Source organism: Amblyomma maculatum, chromosome 3 (assembly GCF_055883805.1).
Source record: "Amblyomma maculatum isolate TAMU_Amacu chromosome 3, ASM5588380v1, whole genome shotgun sequence".
Classification (NCBI taxonomy): domain Eukaryota; kingdom Metazoa; phylum Arthropoda; class Arachnida; order Ixodida; family Ixodidae; genus Amblyomma; species Amblyomma maculatum.
The window spans coordinates 192,724,379-192,737,467 of record NC_139346.1 but is presented as its reverse complement, the minus strand read 5'-3'; the positions used below and the strand labels follow the sequence as shown (position 1 = coordinate 192,737,467).

General features: G+C 48.5%; 1 protein-coding gene across 2 annotated transcripts in view; it reads right to left on the bottom strand.

Moving 5' to 3' along the window:
* The window catches only part of LOC146197306 (uncharacterized), a 525,739-nt gene that overhangs the window by 299,173 nt on the left and 213,477 nt on the right, over positions 1-13,089 (bottom strand). For both annotated transcript variants that reach the window (XM_084599121.1, XM_084599122.1), the window contains one exon: positions 3,227-3,333. The gene's annotated coding sequence lies outside the window, so the exon portion shown is untranslated. The remainder of the gene's footprint in view (positions 1-3,226; positions 3,334-13,089) is intronic.

The window sequence follows — 13,089 nt, the reverse complement described above, 5'->3', positions numbered from 1 at the left end:
GGCAAGAGCGAGGAAAACAAAACAAAATACCAAGGAAACGGAGGAATTTCGTATACCTAATCGCGGTTGACTGCTCTATGGTTCGGCCCGGTCGCCTCATACCAGCGGTTGCTGTTGTTGCATGCATGCGCGAGCCAGAGAAACGGCAGACAGTGCCGCGCCACTCGGCTTCATTTCCATAAAAGAACCGTCAGCGGACCCTGGGCCTCCTTTTCTTTTTTCTTTTTTTCTTGCGCTTGCGCGCGTCTCGGCCGACGAGGGCAATTATTATTCGGTTCATGGCTAAAAGAGAAAGAGTGGAATAGGGAATAACAGCGCTGGACGAACAACCATTCGCGTTCGTACACAAATGACGAAAGAAAGAGAAAGAAAGCTGGACCAGATGAATAAACTGCTCGTCAGGAAGACTTGCAACAAAAGGTTCGCAAGAAGGGAGCGCCCAGGGTGCAGATGTGAGCGGGTGAGAAGAGGCGCAGGCTTTGTTGCATTAGCTCGATCTGTCGCCCTTCCCTAAGAGCGGGGGCATTGCTGCTTAAGGAAAGGGATAACTACAAAAACACGCGCAAAACAAGACAGATAGGAGAAGAGAGTACGGCGTTTTGCATAGCGAGCGAGCCAGCCCTCGCGGAGGCCGGAGGCGATCCTTTAATTCGTACACCTTTCGCCAAGGCTTCTTCCACGTGCCGGTTTCTCTTCGGCATTATTCGTACGCTTGGGCAGAATAATTGCACCAAGCCCGCGTAGTAAATAAATGGCAGTGAGTGAATGCGCGAGGAGGGGCGTTGTGCATGGAAATAAGATGGCAGCACCGACTAAAAATTAGAACGGTAACCTTGCTCGCCTGGACCTTCGTCTGGACTAGTGTCGCTTTTCTTCTACAAGTATTTTAGTATTTCGATCGCTTATACTTATGCAAGACATCTGCGTCGAATTAAAGAATCTCCTGTTATTTTAGGCAAAAAACACTTTTACCTCCCAGCACCACGTCACTGCGTCTCATAGCAAGGTTTTGGCAACTGAATCCAAGGTCCAGAATTGAATTCACAGAATTGAACAATCACAGCGCAATAGTAGCTGTTGCGCTGTGATTCAACCTTCTCGAGACTCATCGAGCAAGGAAAGGGATCTGTGACCGCAGTCAGCTGTTTACCGTGTAAGCAAAAGGCTAAACCTGTCACCTGATGATACTAGAGTGAAAATAAACAAAACTAAATAATAAAAACGGCAGTTTCCTCACCAGTGGTGCGCGAAGCATGTCTGAAAAGCATAACAAATACCGGGCCGAGTACACCGGCAAACCTCAATCTGTTGCGACAGGTAAAAAAGGGCATTCCGTGGAGAACATACCATTAGAAACCTCCCTCTTGTTTCGTAATCACGCAGTTTTTACCTGAGCAAGCAATACAACACTCCAGTGCACGCACAGCTCGAGAGGCGGTACTATTCTCCTCCCAGTCACAGATCATTTGCGTCGAGAAGCTTCTGGAAGCAACACTTCCGTGCGCAGAACGCATCGGGTCCGTCGCGTAACTGGAAGTGTGCTTGCCTAAGCAGAAGCGCAGCTCAGAATGGGTGCATCCAAAAAGTGGAAGGTGGGCGTCACCCCGACAGAAAAAAAAAAAAAAAAAAAAAATCAATAACAAGAAGGGATGGGCGCAGTAAAGGTCGCAGTGACAAAAAATGATGCGAGCATGTGGCCACAATAACACACAGAAGGGAGGTGTAGCGGTTGGCTTTGGTCGCGTGACCAACTCGCATTTGGAAAATAGCCCCGGAAAATGCGGCGTAGAGACAACGAAACAAAGATACAAGGAGTGAAGAGCTATAGGCCGTCTGTGTGACTCGTCGCACACTGCGTGCGAGCGGGCGGAAAGACCGAAAACGCGTCGAAGCTGTTCGGTTTTCACTGTGCATTCTCCAATATAACCACCGGCCATTAGGCGAAATCGTCTTCGTCATGTATGCGCGTCTGCCCACCCAAAATGACGACGCCGGCGCAAGGTGGGAAGAAAGAGCAGATGGGGTGCATGTCCTTCTATTCTTTCTTTCTTTCTCTTTCGTCTTCGTTCTTTCTTATGCAAGCTTTCCCATAGAATTGCCGAAGAAGCGGAGCACTAAGAACGGCGAAACATGTCGGAACTGCGCACCGCGTAGAAAGGCCGAAATCGCTTCGAGTTGCGAAAACGCGCCGCCCCCCTCGTGCACTTAGGTCGCATCAGCCCTTCTCGAAAAGAAATCTATTCCTCGAGAAATGGTGTGTGTGGTGGCGGTGGTGTTGACGGCGTGGCGTGTTTATCTGTACGTAGACCCACTCGCCGAGAGCTGTTGCGTGCGAGCAGCACAATGCCGGAGGATGCGGCCGCCGCCGCGAAAGATGCCGCGTGTTGGACGACAATGACGACAATGACCAGCGGCCGAGTCGGGAGCTCTTGCCGCCGCTGGCAAACTGAAAGCGCGGGCAAAAGTGTAAACTTCTGCGCATTGCAGAGGGGCTCCACGTGTTCCTTATATATTTGTTTTCTTTTAATCCTAGCAGTTGCCATTTGTCATCTAGCAATTGAATTTTGACGCGGCAGAGTCTCTGACCACGCACATGGCGCGAAAGGGTTCCGTGTTTGCCCCCGAGAGCAACGAACTGCGAAGTCGATGATGCGTGCAGGGCACGTCGGAGAAATTTTGTTGAGACGGGAAGGAATCAGGAGCGCCTGCTAGCATCTTAGCAGTCTCAGCTGACCTACGCTCCACGACACTTCCTCTGCTGCGCGGACAGTGCGCGGCGGCTATCATGCATAATGCTGGATGAGGAAAGATAGGTCACAGCTCAAACCCATGAGCATCATCGCTACAGCCAAAACATAAGTGAGCCAGCGAAAAGCCCATCAGTCCGTGCCACTGTGCAACTTTCCGCGTATTTTGTATTGTGTGTGGTAGGAATTCATAATATGCGCACATATATAGTGCGCGTGCGCATGCTCTAATACGGCAGCAAACAGTCAGCTTGCAAATAAGCGTGAATACTGTCTCTATATACTTCTATTACGACGTTGAAATTGTTTCATGGTCACTAAACCGCGTCAAGCAAGACAACTATTCACAACGAAATAAAGAGTTCTTTTAATTCAAGGCTGGCTGAATAGTCGCTGGTTCAATGCAAATATGGAGTTCTTATCGCTTTTTATTTTCACGCGCGCTGTAATTTCTGACAAATCACAGAAACCAAACTCACCTTGGCCCGTCTTCAGAGCGTCACACGTCGAGTCTCGGTGATAGTGCATTTTCTAACGGCGGTTGTATTGCAACAAGATGCCCCAGCCGCCGTCGGGAATCATAAGTCTGGGAAAAGAAGAAGACAGCAGAGGAAAACATTAAGCAGGAGTAAAGCCACACGGAGACTGGGCGAATCACTCTACTTCGCGCAGTGTTTCAGTACTGTAATGGCGTCGATTGAGCGTACAACCCAAGCCCGGCTGAGAAATTCTGATATCTGAAAAGCCTGACATTTCGGGCGGCAGAGCGAACTCGACTAGACAAGCGATGCGTCGTATGTAGGCCTCGAAACCCGCTAGTATGTGGTTATTTTATTATATATCCGAAAGGAAGGAAAAGATGTTTGCCAGCCCCGGTACCTGCTATCTGATATCTGAAGCACACCCGCTAAGTACCAAAATATTTTAAAGCAAAACCTCGCGAGGTTCAATATGAACTCTTCGACAGCACCTGCCAGAGGGCCCTCCCTCACTGTGCTAATTGGAGAATGCTGTGTCAGCTGCGTGGGTGCCTTTCCGATAATAATATCCATGAGTTTGTGAGCTATAGCAATGGCTAGCAAGGCGCAATACCGATGTCACTGTTTTTTCTCTTTAACCGCCAATTCTCTCATGAACAGCGAAGCCTGTTCACGCTCTGCCCTTGCTGCTACGAACACTGTCGATTTTTTTTTTCTGCGTGTGTAGCTGTGCATATTCTTCTTTTTATTGCGAAAACAATACTACTAGCACTTTCGATCAAGCCTTCGCGTGACCCAGCCGGAGTTACGTCTTACCCATGTGACGCTGTGACGTCACACCCCACGTGACACACGGGCTGGCAGGAGCTGCCAACTTGAGTCTCTCGATTCACATGCGACGGTTATGTCAGAATCAGCCTGCTAGAACCCTGGCATTCACGTTACCCCTATAGGCTGTTACGACCAAGCATCCGCAATTGCGCGCTCTATTGTTCGCCTGTGGGCATGGATAAGTTTTGTGAATATGTGGTGATGGTCCAATGGCTCTAAGTGAGCCTGTTTCCAGGAATCCTGTTTTGTAAGCATGTTTTGCTTTGTGGACAACCTGCAAATGCCAAATTGACCCTGTCAAGAGAACGTCTGGAAAAACACAAAGAAACGTCCCCCTGCGGGAAATAGCAGGAAGTGCTTTCTTTCTTTTGTTCACCCTTCCAGTCGAGAAGTACTATCCTCCAGTGATGAATGCCTCCTATCCAAAGGAGACGACAGAGTGACATGTCCGCTGACGTGCAGGACAAGAAAGGAGCATGACTCATACGGCCATTAAGTGATTTCCCGGGAATGCAGGAAAGATTTGCAATTGTCGAAAAGGGACCATGTTGGGAGCCCTATGCGGCGCCACGTGCACTCGGGTTTCTGAGAAGTAAAACCCCTTTGTCAGAACCAGCCTGTGGTTTCTTTGCTGAAGAATAGAAATGTACCTCCTCTCCTCGCCGTTCCCAAGCTTTTCCCGCCAACAAGTGATCACGCCCAATGAATGAATGCCGGACCAGTCAGTGCTTCAGACCATCAGTGCAGTGATGTGTTCGATTGGATGCCGATACCTGAGGGGCGTGCCCTGGATTTGGTTGGTCAGCATCTTCAGAGAGGGGCTGGACATAGGGGGTTTTTAAGGACGCTGCAGAGCACGAAATGTCGCTCTGGGCCCTGGGTAAACGGCTCATCCAGTCGCTTCTCGCTATGAACTCTTAACGCTTGTCATTTTGCTGATGTACCCTTCTTTTTCATGTAAATATTCTTGTAAATACGTTTTCTCAAAGTGCCAGTAAACCTGCTTGTACATATTTTACCAACTTCGAAGATTCAGTCCTTATTCAACCCCGAGTCTCTGCACGCTACCAAGTGAAGGCCGGGTCGACATAGCCCCAGCGTCACGACAACTGGTGACCAGCGGTGGGATCTGAATCTACAAGCCACAACATCTGGTGATTGGAGGTGGATCTGAAGCTACAAGCCACAACACCTTGTGATCGGAGGTGGCATCTCAAGCAACAAGCAGGAGCGGGAAAAAGAGCAGAAAGAGCGGGAAAAAGAGGAAAAGAGGCGTGAGCGTGAACTTGAGAGGGAAAAAGAGGAAAGGGAGCGCGAACGTGAGTGGGAAAAAGAGGAAAAGAAGCGTGAAAGAGAAGCAAAAAAGCTGGACCAAGAAATTGAGCTCCGGAAATTAGAACTAGAGTTGAGCAAGAGGTCGGGCAATTGTCCCCAGCTAGCGGTACCTCTTCTCAACAAGGAGGCAGATTTCAAGATGTCAAAGTACATGCAGCCATATGTGATATCAGGGGATATCGGTCTGTATCTGGCTAACTTTGAGCGAACTTGCGAAAAACTGTCCTTCCAGCGAGACACGTGGTCTCAGAGATTATTGACGGTTCTGCCCTGCGAGGCAGCGGAGGTTGTCGCGCGGCTAAGCAAGGAGGACGCGGACAACTACGAGAAGGTCAAAGCTTGCCTTCTGAGAAAGTATAGGCTTAGCGCCGAGGCGTTCAGACAACGTTTTCGGAACGCTACTAAGTCCAGGGACGAGAGTTACCCTGAATTCCTGTACAATTTAAGAGTAAATTTGGGCGAGTGGCTAAAGAGCACAGATTCCTACAGTGATAGGGACGCTGTAGTCGAGCGAATTCTTTTGGAGCAGTTTTATAACTGCCTCCCAGAAAAAGAAAGAAATTGGTTACAGGACCGAGGCGAAATTAAGTCGGCAACTGAAGCTGCCGAACTTATTGAGGAGTATGCTTCGCGCCGACAATTCAGCAACCCAGCAGTGGATAGGCCCCGCAATCCCAAGTTCAGTGTGAAAAACCGTCAGGAAAGGCACTTTGCTAGAGTGGGAAACGAAGAAATGAAGGTTTCTTCAGGCAAATTCCCTAGAAAGGACGGCAGTGAGAAAAGTGGGGAAGTGACCAACGTGCAGAACACAAAGAATAAGCTTGAGGCTAGGAAGCCGCTCACATGCTTTAGGTGTAATGAGCAGGGTCACATTGCCGTCAACTGCCGGAAAGAAAAGATTGCTTTCTCGTATGTCAGGGACTGCGATGAAAATATGCAGCTTTTAGAACCCTACCTGCATGACCTAGTAGTCAACGGGAAGCCTTGCAAGGTACTGCGCGATTCGGCCGCAACGATGGATGTTGTCCATCCGGCGTATGTATCGCCTTCCGACTATACAGGACAGTGTGCATGGATCCGACAGGTAGTTGAGGAACAGAGGGTGTGCTTGCCGATCGCGAACGTGGTCATCGAGGGCCCTTTCGGCGAATTAACAACCGAGGCTGCCGTTTCAGGAAAGCTTCCTAAGTGCTATCCGTATTTGTTCTCCAACAAATCGGACATGCTGCTGCGAAAGAGGGGCATCCTTTTCGGAGACAGAGTTGTGCAAGCCTTAACACGTTCAAAGGCGCGAGAACTAGCTACACTGCTCATTCCAGAAAAATCCACAGCGGAGGAAACGGCAGTTAAAACAATGGTAAATGCGGAAGATAGCAGGTCAGAAAACTTTGAGAGCGAGGCATCTCAGATAAGTCAACTTGAAAGTGAGCTTGATGAGACGCGGAATGAGGACGTTCTTGAGAGTAACCTCTTGCCGCCAGTGTCTAGTAATCTCACGAGACTTTTAAGTGGAACCCGAGAGGACTTAGCTATAGAGCAAGCCAATGATCCCAATATACAGGAGATAAGGGAGCGCCACCGCGCCACTAAGACAGCAAACAATATTTCTTTCGAGATGAGAAAGGGAGTGCTGTATCGCTTATTCAAGGATAAGCGCGGAGTAGAGCGGGACCAATTAGTCGTTCCCCAAAAGTACCGCGGAGACTTACTGCGACTTTCCCATGGCAGCTCGTGGTCATGTCACCTTGGAATAAAGAAAACAAAGCAGAGGCTGTTGCAAGAATACTATTGGCCTGGATGTTTTAAGGACACGGAAAATTTTGTACGGTCATGCGACACGTGCCAGCGGGTTGGAAAGGCGCAAGATAAGTGGAAAGCTCCGATGGTGTTAGTACCAATCATTACCGAGCCGTTTCACCGGTTAGTAATAGATATAGTTGGGCCACTTCCTGTGACCGAGTCAGGGTACCGTTATATCCTCACTATGTTATGCCCAGCCACAAAGTTTCCAGAGGCTGTTCCGCTGCGCGAGGTGACGTCCGAGAGTGTAGTGGATTCGCTGCTGTCAGTGTTTGCACGAGTTGGATTCCCTTCCGAGGTCCAAAGTGATCAGGGTAGCGTTTTCACGAGTGTCCTCACCACCTCATTTCTCGAGCGATGCGGCATTAAGGTAGTGCATAGCTCGATCCATCATCCGCAGAGCAACAGCGTAGAAAGATGGCACTCTGTTCTCAAACGAGTCCTGAGGGGACTGTGCTATGAAAACAAGCGCGAATGGGATACCTGCCTGCCTGCAGCGCTTTTCGCTTTGCGGTCAGTGCCGCACGAATCCACTGGATTTAGCCCAGCCGAGTTGGTGTACGGAAGGTCACTGCGCTCACCTTTGCGAATGGTGCGCGAAGCCTGGGAGGGGCGCGGAGAAGACCCAACAGTAGTAGAATTCATTCTGAACCTCTTGAATCGCTTACATAACACTAAGGAACTCGTTGAGGCCAGCATGAAGTCAGCCCAGGCTCGTTCCAAGGTGTACTATGATAAGTCAGCCCGTCAAAGGACGTTTTGTATCGGGGACCAGGTGATGTTGCTGAGAAGTTCAAGGCAGAATAAGCTCGAAGTACAGTGGGAAGGACCGGCTGAAGTCGTTGCAAAGCTTTCTAACACTAACTACGCAGTGAAAATTCCCGGTAGGCGTAAAGAAGTGCGCATTTATCATTGCAATCTTATGAAGCCTTATGTGCAGAGGGAAGCCGTGGTAAATCTAACGTTAAACCTTCCCGAGGAGATGGGGGACAACTTGATTTGCCTCAGCGGAAAAGGAAGCAACGCTCAGGAGCTTCTCAAAAAGACGGAGCAGAGAGGAGAACTAAAGAAATCCCAGCTGTCCGATCTGGGCGAGATAATAACAGAGTTTGAGGCCTGCTTCGTGGACAGGCCAGGCAGAACTGATTTGACTGAGCACGATATTGAGCTGACTTCAGACGTGCCAGTGCGATCAAGGTGCTACCGATTTTCTCCAAGGCAAAGAGAAATTCTGGATAGGGAAGTAACTCGCATGCTGGAATTGGGAGTAATAAAACCCTCGGAAAGCGATTATGCTTCGCCTATGATCTTAGTAGAAGCTCCAGGTAAAGACCCTAGGCCTGTGGTAGACTACCGAAAGCTAAATTCTCTCACCAGGGATCAAGTGTATCCTATTCCGAATATTGAGGAGAGAGTAGAACAGGTCAGTAGAGCGGCATATGTGACTACGCTGGACCTTACTCGAGGATACTGGCAAGTACCGCTCACTGAACGCGCCAGCAGATACGCGGCTTTCGTCACTCCGACGGGCAGCTACCAGCCAACAATGATGAGTTTCGGGCTCAAAAATGCTCCATTTTGTTTTTCCCGACTCATGGATAGGGTTTTAAAGGGGTGTGAAACATTCGCGGTGCCTTATTTAGACGACATTGCGGTTTTTTCCGACTCATGGGCGGACCATATGGTACATCTAAGAGCTGTACTGAGCCTTTTGCGTCAAGCTGGACTAACCGTAAAGGCCGAGAAATGTTGCCTGGCAAGGGCGACCGTGGACTACTTGGGTCACAATGTAGGTCAAGGTTTCAGGAAACCCAGCGAGATTAAGATTTCTGCGGTAGCAGACTACCCGCGGCCGAGCACGAAGACGGAAATTCGAGCATTCCTGGGTCTGACTGGGTACTACAATCACTACATCCCTAACTATTCAGCTTTGGCCAGCCCTCTGACCGACGCTCTCCGCAGGACAGAACCGACAAATGTAGTCTGGGACGAACAAAGGGAAGCCTCCTTCGTAAACCTGAAGGCTGTGCTGATTAGCCGTCCGGTATTGCGAGCTCCAGACTATGACCGAGAATTCACGGTCCAGTGTGATGCAAGTGATCGAGGGCTAGGTGCTGTTCTCTGCCAGAGAGATGACGACGGTAATGAGCACCCCGTGCTCTACTTGAGCAGAAAACTGAGTTCTAGAGAGAGGGCTTATTGCGCGTCAGAGAAAGAGTGCGCTTGCATTGTATGGGCCATTCAAAAATTGCAGTGCTATCTTGGAGGGGCCAAATTCACCGTAGAGACGGACCATTGTCCCCTGGCTTGGCTGCAAACTGCGACATCGAAGAACAGTCGCCTTCTTAGGTGGAGCTTGATTTTACAGCAGTACAATTTTGAAATAAGATACAAAAAGGGGAAGTTAAATGGGAATGCGGACGCGCTTAGCCGCTCTTTCTAAGCGGTCCGAGATGTTCCTCACCATGTATCCAAATTGATAATCAGGTTTTATTTTTTTTTTCTCGTGCGCTTGTATATGTGTGACTATGTAAAGCAGCACGTTTGGTTTTCTAGGAATACGTGGGTCCTGAACGTCTTGAGAGTGGGCTTTTCTCGAACAACAATGGCAGTTTTCTTTTAGCCTGGTCTCTTCAGACGGGAGCCGAGTGCTTGCTTCGACATGTGGTTGAGTTTCAGAGACAGCTCAAGAAAATTGGCCTACAACAATCAAGACAACGCGACAAGCAACAGCGAGCTTCAAGCGTTCACGTGCAGGCCATTAAGTCGTCTCTTCATGCAGCAGCTGGGACTGCTGCCCTCCGAGACTCTTCTGGCGGGGGAGGAGGCTGTTACGACCAAGCATCCGCAATTGCGCGCTCTATTGTTCGCCTGTGGGCATGGATAAGTTTTGTGAATATGTGGTGATGGTCCAATGGCTCTAAGTGAGCCTGTTTCCAGGAATCCTGTTTTGTAAGCATGTTTTGCTTTGTGGACAACCTGCAAATGCCAAATTGACCCTGTCAAGAGAACGTCTGGAAAAACACAAAGAAACGTCCCCCTGCGGGAAATAGCAGGAAGTGCTTTCTTTCTTTTGTTCACCCTTCCAGTCGAGAAGTACTATCCTCCAGTGATGAATGCCTCCTATCCAAAGGAGACGACAGAGTGACATGTCCGCTGACGTGCAGGACAAGAAAGGAGCATGACTCATACGGCCATTAAGTGATTTCCCGGGAATGCAGGAAAGATTTGCAATTGTCGAAAAGGGACCATGTTGGGAGCCCTATGCGGCGCCACGTGCACTCGGGTTTCTGAGAAGTAAAACCCCTTTGTCAGAACCAGCCTGTGGTTTCTTTGCTGAAGAATAGAAATGTACCTCCTCTCCTCGCCGTTCCCAAGCTTTTCCCGCCAACAAGTGATCACGCCCAACGAATGAATGCCGGACCAGTCAGTGCTTCAGACCATCAGTGCAGTGATGTGTTCGATTGGATGCCGATACCTGAGGGGCGTGCCCTGGATTTGGTTGGTCAGCATCTTCAGAGAGGGGCTGGACATAGGGGGTTTTTAAGGACGCTGCAGAGCACGAAATGTCGCTCTGGGCCCTGGGTAAACGGCTCATCCAGTCGCTTCTCGCTATGAACTCTTAACGCTTGTCATTTTGCTGATGTACCCTTCTTTTTCATGTAAATATTCTTGTAAATACGTTTTCTCAAAGTGCCAGTAAACCTGCTTGTACATATTTTACCAACTTCGAAGATTCAGTCCTTATTCAACCCCGAGTCTCTGCACGCTACCAAGTGAAGGCCGGGTCGACATAGCCCCAGCGTCACGACAAGGCCACTAAGGCACGTTCGTATGGGTTGGTTGAAGCGGGGCTTTATATGTGGGCTGAGGAAGAAGAAAAAGAGACGAAGAAGAACGCTCGGTCACCCGCAGCTAATGCTTTCGCTCAATATTTGGTTCAGCAGCGTTCCCTTAAAATTTTTTATACATCTCCCGAATAAAATGTAGAGATTCTAAGGGCGTTAAACCGAGTAGGATAATCCGGGTAAACTTGCAGCAACGCGCTTACTTACGTCAAAGTTCGAAGCAGTCGGCTTTAACGTGTTAGTTGGCTTTTTAAGAGAATGTCGCAACGGCAGGATGTTCTGTTGCAGTTAGACGTTATTACCCACCAGTTCAATGTTATTATACGAAACTGGCAGTAAGCACCAAAGCAAAGGGAGAAATTGTTCGAAAAGTTATCAGTTCATTAATACCAAAATTTCAATGTTCTCAGGCTGGGCACACGTCGCATCGGGACTCGTAAAAGATGTCGTGCCAGGATATATACGAATTTTGATTTCTTTTTTTTTTTTTATTATTATTCATCTAACCAGAAAGATCGCGAGCTGGGTTTCCGGTGCCGGGAAAAGCAACCACGACAGCCAGCAGTTCGTCCATTCTTATGCCGTCCTCTTTTTCGCAGCGTATTTCCTGTCTTTATTTTCATCCTCCGATCACAGACGCTCAACACGCAGACACAGCGAGCAAAGGTCGCGAAAGGGTAAAGAGCACATCTGCTCGCGCAGGCCCACCAAAAAGGAGGGAAAGGGGCACAAAAGGCGCACCCGCCCGCCGCAAAGAAAAAAGTGCTTTGACCCCAGGATTTCCAACCGCGGCAGCGGCGGGCGAGCCCGAAGCGGACGTCCTCCCGTCGCGGCTGCTTTACGTAACCGCCACTTCGCGTTGGGAGCTGTATGTGCGTGCGTGTGAGGGGGAGGGGGGCACGCACACGCGTAAGGAAGGCGGCAAGGGAGGAAAAGGTAAAGAAAAGGGTGAGACAGAAGCACGAAATGGGAAGAAGACTGTAACAATCATTATTGCTCTCCTGTTTGTCTTTGAGCAGCGGCTTTAAGGAGCAGCTGATTCTTCTGTGCAAACAAAAAAGAAAGAAAGAAGGGAACACCTTTGTGCATTAACTATGTATTACACTCCAAATATAAATTATCCTTTAAGAGATTAAAATGGGAGTATTACGTTCTCTATCGCACTTGCTAATTGGGGCAGGGTATAATAACCAAGCACTGAGTTAGATCTCCATGGATCTCTAAGAATAGGGAATAATCACGGTTAGTAACAGAGCGAGGTTCTTTCTTTAACATGCAAAGTTTTTGCAGTTACCAATATTTTAAAAAGCGAGCTTTTATTATCCTATGAATGATAAAGTAAATAGCTGTAGCGCTGGGGTTAAGTGTCCCCTGCCATTGCTAACTGCATAAATTCCTACGATTTGAAATGGGCGTCGCGAACAGCATATCATGCCTTATATTTTGTGACTGAAATCAACCCTGGTGCTCGGTCACATGTTGCGCTGACGGTCACATGCTGCGCTTCGGGTGTCGTCGTCTTCATCTTCCCTGATAAAGTTGCACTAAAGACCTTAATTAATCTTCCATCGTCCTAATGAAATTCTAAATAACGCAATTAATGCTTAGCTAAACATAGCAAGAGTGACAAACAAGAACTGAACGAAGCAAAACTTCGCTAAACGAGTGCTAAACATTGCTTTTGCTCGTATATCCGTGCTGAGCCAAGCTAAACTAGCGCCTAATTATTTACCTCCATTATAAATGCGCTTTCCCACCAACACCCTCCGAAAATTATGCGGGTGCGTTCATTACGAGGAACATTACAAAAAAAAAAAAAATTGAGATTGTAAAAGCGGGTATAAAAATTAAAATGGATATATAAAAATTTTAACCGTTATCATTGACCTCAGAAAACGCTCTCCTCAGCATTATTATACCGCGTCCACTACGGGAACACTTTATCTGCTCGATTCTAACGCGCACCCTTTCATTTTCGAAAACAAAAAATGAGATAGTCTAAAATTACTTAGTGCGGCTTAGAATCGAGCACAAAATAAAACTAGCCTC